Here is a 10,083-nt window from a genome sequence, read left to right as displayed (position 1 = left end):
TTTCTAAAATTTAACTTGTCGTGTTTCTCTTCTGTGCATGAAGGAAATGCTCTCTTAAGCTACTTTGATAATGTTTTATTCTGTTGTTATGCTTCTGATATTGGGACCAGTTATGTCCTCTACACATTTTATCATATCAAGTGTCAAGAGACCACTGCCAACTGGGAGCTTTCTCTGACATCACCATAGGCATGGGATAGTAAAAAACATTGGATGTCATTTTAATAGTCTCCTCTTCTCTCAAAACCCACTGTGAACAAAAAAGGGGGAACAGAGATAAAAACTTTTCATTTCCAAGAAAACAAGTAAGTTTCCAAATCCTCAAACTATAACAAAACCTCCTGAATCCCACACTATGCATGTTTCTATCTCAAAAGCATTATACCTTCTAGTTCTTATGGAAATGCAAACAGTATGGTGACAAAAGAAAAGATAAGGATAGACATTAGAGTCCTAAGGTGAATAAGCAAGTAAATAGGTAAAGAAAAAAACAGGAGCTGTTGTGATTTTTATGAAAAATGTAAAAGAAAACCAAACTTTAATAAAGATGAAAATCATATTAGAAGTAATAATAAATAACCAGAAATGAAAAGCTATTGTCTGGAGTTCCCAGTGATATGAATGAAAAGGAAATCTTGTATACTCATAATTGGTGTTTTGGAATTAAGTCTGCCACAAAGGAAGCAAAATTATAAAGCAATATTGTAGGTAAATGCCATAGAAAGGAGAAAAACCTCAAAGGTACAAATTAAGAAGGCACACTCTGGCTCTGAAAAATTCAGTCAGGATCGTCAAGCACATTTTGCAAGAATTATTTATTTATACAATTCTACAGAAATGAGTGCTATATTCTGAATGTTTCTGCCTCAAATTCTTCTGTTGATGGCACTGTGGGAAGTGAGCTGATTATGACGGTGCAATACTAAACAAAAAAGTCAGCACTTTAGAGAAGATGTAGTCAGGTTTGCTAGGCTCCCCTCTGTTTTCTATCTATCATGTGAGGTTACAAAGAAATAAATCCCATCTACTGATCTAGGAGCGTCCAACCAAGTCTCTCAATACTACTTTTTAAAAATTGCATTTATTGTGTTATATTTTTTTTCTCTGCTCCCTTCTCTTCCTCTCACCTCCCCTTCTACCCTCTCCCATAATCCCCATGCTCCCAATTTATTCAGGAAATCTTGTATTTTTCTAATTCCCATGTAGATTAGATCCATGTATTGTCGCTCCTAGGGTGCTCTTTGTTGTCTGGGTTCTCTGGGGTTGTGAATTGTAGGCTGGTTTTTCTTTTCTTGATGTCTAAAATCCCCTTAAGAGTAAGAACATATTATATATGTCTTTCTGGGTCTAGGTTAACTAAACCAATATGAGATTTTCTAGATTAATCCATTTGCCCCAAAATTTCAGGATGTCATTTTTCCCCGTCGTGTAGTACTCCATAATGTAAATGTATCACATCTTCTTCACCTAGTGTTTGGTCGAGAGGCATTTAGGTTGTTTCCATGTTCTGGATATGACAAATAATGCTGCTATGAACGTAGTTGAGCACATGTCCTTTGGGTATATAACCAAAAGTGGTATTACTGGGTCTTGTGGTAGGTTGTTTCCTAATTTTCTGAGAAATTGCCACAGGGGCTGTATAAGTTTGCACTCCCAGCAGCAATGGAGGAGTGTTCCCTTTACCCTCCATTCCTTCCATCATAAGTGGTCATCAGTGTTTATGATCTTGGCCATTCTTACAGGTGTAAGATGGAATCTCAGAGTTGTTTTGATTTGCTTTTTTCTGATGGCTAAGAATGTTGAGCATTTCCTTAAGTGTCTTTCAGCCATTTTAGATTCATCTGTTGAGAGTTCTCTATTTAGGTCAGTACCGCCATTTTTTATTGAATTATTTGTTCTTTTGATGTCACATTTCTTGAGTTTTTGTATATTTTGGAGATCAGACCTCTGTCTGATGTGGAGTTGATGAAGATCTTTTCCCATTTTGTAGGCTGCCATTTTGTCTTGTTGACTATGTCCTTTACTTTACAGAAGCGTCTCAGTCACAGGAGGTCCCTTTTATTAATTGTTTCTCTCAGTGTCTGTGATATTGGCTTATATTTAGGAAGTGGTCTCCTGTACCAATGCGTTCATGGGTACTTTCTACTTTCTCTTTACTGAGGTTCAGTGTGGCTTGTTTTATGTTGATCAGTTTTGACTTGAGTTTTGTGCATGACAATAGATATGGATCTATTTTCTTTCTTCTACATGTTGATATCAGTTATGCCAGCTCCATTTATTGAATATGACTTTTTTCCATTTTATATTTTTTCTTCTTTGTCAAAAATCAGGTGTTTATAGGTGTATGGATGGATTTCTGGGTCTTTGATTTCATTTCATTGGTCCTCCTGTCTGTTTTTATGCCAATACCAGGCAGTTTTCCGTATTGTAGCTCTGTAGTAGAATTTGAAGTCAGAGATTGTGATGCGTACAGAAGTTTTTTTTTTTTTATTGTTCAGGATTGTTTTGACTATCCTGGGGTTTTTGTTTTTCTATATGAAGTTGAGTATTGTTCTTTTGAGATTGGTAAAGAATTTTGCTTGGATTTTGATGAACATTGCATTAATCTGTTGATTGTTTTTAGTAAGATTGCCATTTTTACTATGTTAATTCTCCCTACCCAGGAGAATGGGAGATCTTTCCATTTTCTGATATCTTCTTCAAGTTACTTCTTCAAAGATTTAAAGTTCTAGTCATATAGGTCTTCCACTTGTGTGGTTAGAGTTACTCTGAGGTATTTTATGTTATTTGTGGCTATTGTGAAGAGTGATGTTTCTCTGATTTCTTTCTCAGTCCACTTATCTGTGTAAAGGAGGGTTACTGATTTTTTTTTTAGTTAATCTTGTATTCAGGTGTTTATAAGTTGTAGAAGTTCCTTGGTAGAATTTTTGGGGTAACTTATGTAAACTATCATGTCATCAGTAAATAAGTTTGGCTTCTTTTTTGATTATATCCCCTTGATCTCCTTTTGTTGTCTTATTGCTCTAGCTAGAACCTCAAGTACTATATTCTAGACATGGAGTGAGGGACAACCTTGTCTTGTTCCTGACTTTAGTAAGACCACTTTGAGTTTCTCTCAGTTTAGTTTGATGTTGGCTGTTGGCTTGGTGTACATTGCCTTTATTATGTTTATGTATGTTCCTTGTATCCCTGCTCTATCCAACCCCTTTATCATGAAGAGGTGTATTTTGTTGAAGGATTTTCATCATCTAATAAGATGATCCTATGGGTTTTTTTTTTCAGTTTGTTTATATGGTAGATTGCATTGACATATTTTTGTATATTGAACCACCTGTGTATCTCTGGGATGAAGCCTACTTGATCATGGTAGATGAGGATTCTGATATGTTCTTGGTTTCCAGTTTGTCAGTATTTTATTTAGTATATTTGCATCAATGTTCATGAGTAAGATTAGTCTGCAATTCTCTTTCTTAGTAGTGCCTTTGTGTGGTTTGAGGATCAGGTTAATTGTAGTCTCATAAAAAGAGTTTGGCAGTGTTCCTTCTATTTATATTGTGTTGGACAGTTTGAAGACTATTGGTATTAATTCTTTGAAAATTGTGTAGAATTCTGCCCTAAAACCATCTGGTCCTCGGCTTTTATTTTTTAAGTTGGAAGACTTTTGATGACTGTTTCTATTTCTTAAGAAGTTATACATCTATTTAATTTGCTTATCTTGTCTTGATATAATTTTGATAAGTGACATTTATCCTGACAATTGTCCATTTCCTTTAAGCTTTCCGATTTTGTGGAGTACAGGTTTTTGAAATATGACCTAATGATTCTCTGTACTTCCTCTGAGTCTGATGTTATGTCCCTCTTTTCTGATTTTGTTAATTTGGATATTCTTTCTTTGCCATTTCGTTTGGATAAAGTTTTGTTGATTTAAAAAAAAAAGTTTTGTTGATTTTCTCAAAGAACCCATTCTTTGTCTCATTGATTCATTGTATTATTTTCTTTGTTTCAATTTTGTTGATTTCAGCTCTCAATTTGATTCCTGCCTTCTAGTCCTCCTGGGTGAGTGTGGTTTTTTTGTTATTGTTGTTGTTCTAGCATATTCAGGTGTTCTATTAACTCACTAGTGTGGAATTTTTCCAGCTTTTTTATGTAGGCATTTAGTGTTATGAATTTTCCTCTTAACACTGCTTTCATTGTGTCCCACAAATTTGGGTATGTTGGTGGTCATTTTCATTGAATTTTAGGAAGTCTTTAATTTCTTCCTTTATTTCTTCCTTGACCCATTGATGATTTAGGTGAGCACTGTTTAATTTTCATATTTTTGTGGAGTTTCTATAATTAGTGTTTCTTCTGAATTCCTATTTTAAGTCATGGAGATCTGATAAGATACAAGGGGTTATTCCAATGTTTTTGTATCTGTTGAGGTTTGTTTTGTTACCGAGTATGTGGTCAGTTTTTGAGAAGGTTCCATGAGGTGTTGAGAAGAAGGTATATTCTTTTTGTTTGGATGGGATGTTCTATAGATGTCTATATATGAGTCCTACCATCTGTTAGTTCCCTTATTCCTCTGTTATTTTTCTGTCTGATAGACCTGTCCAGTGGTGACAGTGGGGTGTTGAAGTCTCCCACTGTTAGTGTGTGGTGTTTAATATGTGATTTAAGTTTTCATGGTGTTTCTTTACATATGAGGGTGGCCTTGTATCTGGGACATAGATGTTCAGTATTGAGATTTCTTCTTGAGGGATTTTTTTCCTGTGACAAATATGAAATGTCCTTCTTTTGTCTCTTTTTATTGATTTTAGCATCAAGTCTATTTTATTAGATATTAGGATAGCTACACCAGCTTGTTTCTTTAGTCCATGTGATTGGAAAATCTTTTCCCAACCCTTTATTCTGAGACAATGTCTATCTTTGAGGTTCTTCTTTATGCAGCAGAAGGGTGGGTTCTGTTTTCATATTTAATCTGTTAGCCTGTGTCTTTTTTTAGTGAATTGAGTCCATTTACATTAAGGGATATTAATGAGCAATGATTGTTAGTACGTTTTATATAAGTTTTCGTTGTTGGTGACGTTTTTGTGTTTGGTTTTCCCTTCTTTGAGATTTGCTTCTGTGTAATTATTGTTTTTGTGGATGTAACTAACTTCCTTAGATTGGAGTTTTTCTTCTAGTACTTTGTGTAGGGCTTGATTTGTGGGTAAATACTGGTTAGATCTTATTCTGTCATGGAATATCTTGGTTTGTCCTTCTATGGTGATTGAAAGTTTTTCTGGGTATAGTAGTCTAGGCTGACATCTGTGGTCTCAGAATGTCTGCATAACACTTGATCAGGACCTTTTGGTTTTCATTGAGAAGTCAGGTGTAATTCTGATAGGTCTGCATTATATGTTACTTGGCCTTTTTCTTTTGCAGCTCTTAATATCTTTTCTTTATTCTGTATGTTAAGTGTTTTGATTATTATGTGGCGAGGGGACTTTTTATTTATTTTTTATTTGGTGTTCTGTCAACTTCTTGTATCTTCATATGAAAATCTTTCTTTAGATTGGGAAAGTTATCTTTCATAATTTTATTGAATATATTTTCTGCGCTTTTGAGTTAGACTTTGCCTTTTTTCTATTCCTGTTATTCTTAGGTTTGGTCTTTTCATGGTGTTCCATATTTCCTAGATATTTTGTGTCAAGTTTTGTTAGGTTTAATATTTTCTTTGACTGATGAGTCTATTTCCTTTATTGTATCTTCAACACTTGAGAGTCTCTCTTCCATATCTTGTATTATGCTGTTTGTGCTTGCATTTGTGGTTCCTGATTATTTCCTCATAATTTCCATTTCCAGAATTCCCTTGGTTTGTGTTTTCTTTATTTTATATGTTTCTATTTTATCTGTTTGATAGCTTTTTCTTGGTTTTCTTTGAAGTATTTGATGATTTCTTCTAATTTTTTGTTTGTCTTTCCCCCATTTGTTTGAGGGAATTTTTCAGTCTTTTCTTTAAGGGCCCCAAACATTTTCTTAAAGTTATTGTTTAGGTCATTTTCTTCTGCTTTATCTATATAGAGTTGTTCGAGTCTTATTGTTGTGGAGCCACTAGTTGTTGGTGGTGTCATGTTGCCTCTTATGGTGTTGAATGTGCTCTTTCCTTGTCTACCCATCTTTTCCTCTGATTATGTAGTATCACTGTGTTTCTGATGATCAATCTTCCAGGTGCCAGTGGATCCAAGGCTTAGATGTTTGCTCCTCATGGTGCAGTCAGGGCCACAGTTCCAGTTATCTTGGGACCACTTGGTGTTCCTAGAGGTTGCTGAGCACTCCTGGGTGTTGCTCTGCAATTCGAGAGGTCGTTTAGACCTGCTCTATGGTGGTCACTGGCTCAGCCTGTTTACTCGGAGGTCCCTTGCTCAGGCCTGCTCCTTCAGCAGTTGCTCTCTGTACCTGTTCCTGTGGAGGTCATTGGATCAGGCCTGTTCCCATGGAAGTCCCTGGCTTGGGTATGCTCCCTCAGCATTTGCTCTGGTATACCTGCTCCTGTGGAGTTTGCTCCCTTGTACCTGTTTCTGCAGATGTCCCTGGATCAGTGTTGCTCCTGCAGAGTCTTGGCTGGGGCTGCTTCCTTCTTGGTCACTCCCTCTCATACCTGCTCCTGTGGAGGCTGCTTGCAAGGTCCTGCTCTGGCAGAAGTCACTGGCTTGGGCTTGTTCCCTTGGAGATCCCTCCAACACTGCTTCTGACATCTTCTTTTAGCCTTTGAATCATCCACAACTGAGAAAGTCATATGTCTGTTGTTTAAGCTATTTGGTCTGTTGTGTGATAAGGAATGTAAGAACTATGCACAGAGGAAAAACAAGACTGAATGTGTGGAAGGCAACATTGCACCCCTAATGACAGTGAGTGATATCTGCAAAGCTCTAGACAGAGACACACCAAATTACACTTAAAAGGTCTTACAGCAAAACCTTCATGAAGTTAAAAACTTCACCAAAAATTTAAGGACCAAAGTACTCTTGAGTAGAAGGAATACCAGTCACATAAGATATGAAACTTTTAAAACATGGGATATGGATAAAACATGTTAAAGACAAAGTCTATAAGTGCTGGGTTAATTTAAACAAAGAATTTTGAGAATAACAGTTGGAAATCAAAGTGAAAATAGACCTGATTGCCCATTCCAGTCACCTGATTGCAGATTCCATGGCTGCTTTCCAGGGATAGTCCCATTTTCTTTGCCCATCTCCCATTCTATGGGACTCACCTGATCCCAGATCTTCTTGTTATCACATATCCTCTAGACACCACATGGGGCACAAATTAGGATAGACTATTTAAGGTCTACCTTCCCTTCCCCACAAACATTCTGATCACCCAAGTACCATGGATGTTTGCCAAGAAAAGCTTCCTCTTGTCTGCCTTGCTCCAAGTCCCAGACTAATCCCCATCAACTACCTTCCAGCCATCACACTTGACTGTCCAGAACCTTGCCAGCTGCTTGACTGGCACCTTCTTATTGTCCCATCTAGAGCTTGGGCCCTGGACTGCTCCACAATGTCAGCACAAACTTTTTTCTAGGCCTCTTAACCAAAGTGTGAAAGTTCCCTACTGTAATAGAGAAACTGAAGACCTGGTTAGAGCCTAACCCTGAGTACCAGACAAACAGAAAAATCAAGATCCCAACACTACTATGAATTAGCCTTATCCTGAACATTGTAAACACTTCTACAGAAAGGGAAAAAGGTAACTCAAACAAAAATGAGGAAACAACAACAACAACACCAAACAAAAGAAAAAAAAAAACACACAACTCAACCAAAAAACCAAGCCCATATGCTCAGATCCCAGAGTCGAAACAAAACAACATGAAAAACTGAAATAGCATCTCTCTAATAAGCATGCAAATTAATTTCACAGTAATGACAGCTAATGAAAATGACATAGAAGAACTTCCCAAGAATTCAAAGGAATGATTATCACTATCATTAAGCAACTCAGAGAAGACAAAGACAGAGATGAATTAAATACTTTGATATTTAATCCAACACATGAAAATACTGCACATAAAGTAGAAACAAAATATTTATAAGCTTTTAAATGTTACAATGTAAAGGATTATTAATTATTATTGTTTAGAAAATGTTATAGAATAGTATTTTAAGATGTGTTGTATTTGTTTATGCAGTGGAAAATTTCTTTTAATGATGCAAAGGTATTTTGTGTTCGTTTATGTTTCATTTGTTTAACTCTGTGAAGCTGTGTTTCTTTGCCTATCTAAAACACCTGATGCTCTAAAAAGGCACTGAATGGCAAATAGCAAGGCAGGGAAAAGGATAGGGGGAGCTGGCAGGCAGAATGAATAAATAGAAGGAGAAATCTGTGGGGGGAGAGAACAAGAAAAAGAGAGGACAAGGAGAGGAGGACTCTAAGGGACAGCCACCAAAACAGCCATGGAGTAAGAGTGAAAGTAAGATTATAGTATAAAGCAAAGGAAAAATCCCACAGGTAAAAGGTAGAGGGGATAATTTAAGAAAAGCTAGCTACAGCCGGGCGGTGGTGGTGCACCCCTTTAATCGCAGCACTTGGGAGGCAGAGGCAGGCGGATCTCTGTGAGTTCGAGACCAGCCTGGTCTACAAGAGCTAGTTCCAGGACAGGCTTCAAAACCACAGAGAAACCCTGTCTTGAAAAACCAAAATAAATAAATAAATAAATAAATAAATAAATAAAAGAAAAGCTAGCTACAAATAAGCAAGTCTAATGATGGGCATTTATAAGAAAGAACAAGACTCCATGTGTGATTTATGGGAAAGCTGAAAGCTGGGTGGTGTCACCCCCGTCTAAGCGAAAAGAGTAAAGAGAGTAAAACAACAACATTTATACTTTCCAACGTGAGGCTAGAGTTAAAAAAATCCAACAACAAAAGAGGTCATTATTTCACTTTTGCTTTTGTTTATTTTTCTTAATTTTGTTATTTTAATTTAAACACAAATACAGCATGATAGCATTTTATTCTATGATCTAGTATCTTCTGTGTCCAGATTAATAATATGATATTCACTAAAGAGTAATTCAGCTAATTGAACTCCAATTGAAATTAATATACTTTTAAGAACATTTTTCTTAACTTCATCTAAATTACAATGGTCTAATAATTTTATATAAAGCGGCTTTTCATAGATTCCATTCTAAAAAAGTCAGTGGTAAACATAAAAACAGATAAGTATCTGTATACTTTTTATAACACCACAATTCAAACTTTAAAACTTTAATATTGATCACAAAATATTATTTCACTAAGTTTCACCATATTTGATATTTTCCATCAAGACATTGTAATATTCATCTTGGAAATTAATTTTTACAAGATCAAACTTTTTAAGTACATTCAGTCTAGAAATCTCCTAATAGCAATCCCAAGTTTTGCCATTATAACTTAAATTCCTTCCTTGGAAGAGATGTAAAGAACATGTGCCCCCATCCCTAGTGTCCCATTGCAAACCTAGGTACAATTCTACCCAAGTTCCCCTGAGGGAAGCAATGAATTTACTAGTCTTATACATAGAGCAGTGGATGAGGGGTTACAGGCAGGGGCAAGATAGTAAAGCAGTCATGCTTAAAGGTGTGTACCCAGCATGGATTATGACATCCCATGGTTACATAGATGGATTCCACACATCTAGTCTTTCCCTGCCTTTGTACTGTAGCTCTTCCCTGAGGTCACATACAATTAGGGAATAATTGTTGCAAGTGATTGAGAGAGTGACTGGATACTTGGGTGAGGGTCCTAGCATGCTCGAACATCCTCCTGTGAAGGAAAACCAATAATCCAGAAGCAGGCAGAGTTAATCCAGTAAAGATGGTGGCAGCTTTGTGTAGAGGGGAGTTCTGTACAACAACCATGAAAGTAATACTTCTTTTATTTTAGTATAGATTGAACATTTCTATATCAATGAGAAAGCAGTACAATCAATAGATGTAAATATCACTTCCTGTCTAACTTCACAATGACACGGGTGAATTTGTGTATACATATTTCAATCAAAGAAAATTAAACGCAACAACTTTTCACATTTTTCAAAAGGTGTTCTAAACTAAAGTAGACATTTTCA

Source organism: Microtus oregoni, unplaced genomic scaffold (assembly GCF_018167655.1).
Source record: "Microtus oregoni isolate MIOR12 unplaced genomic scaffold, Mior012 000011F_ref0000422, whole genome shotgun sequence".
Lineage (NCBI taxonomy): Eukaryota > Metazoa > Chordata > Mammalia > Rodentia > Cricetidae > Microtus > Microtus oregoni.
The sequence above is the reverse complement of the archived record's forward strand: the minus strand, read 5'-3'. Positions refer to the sequence as shown.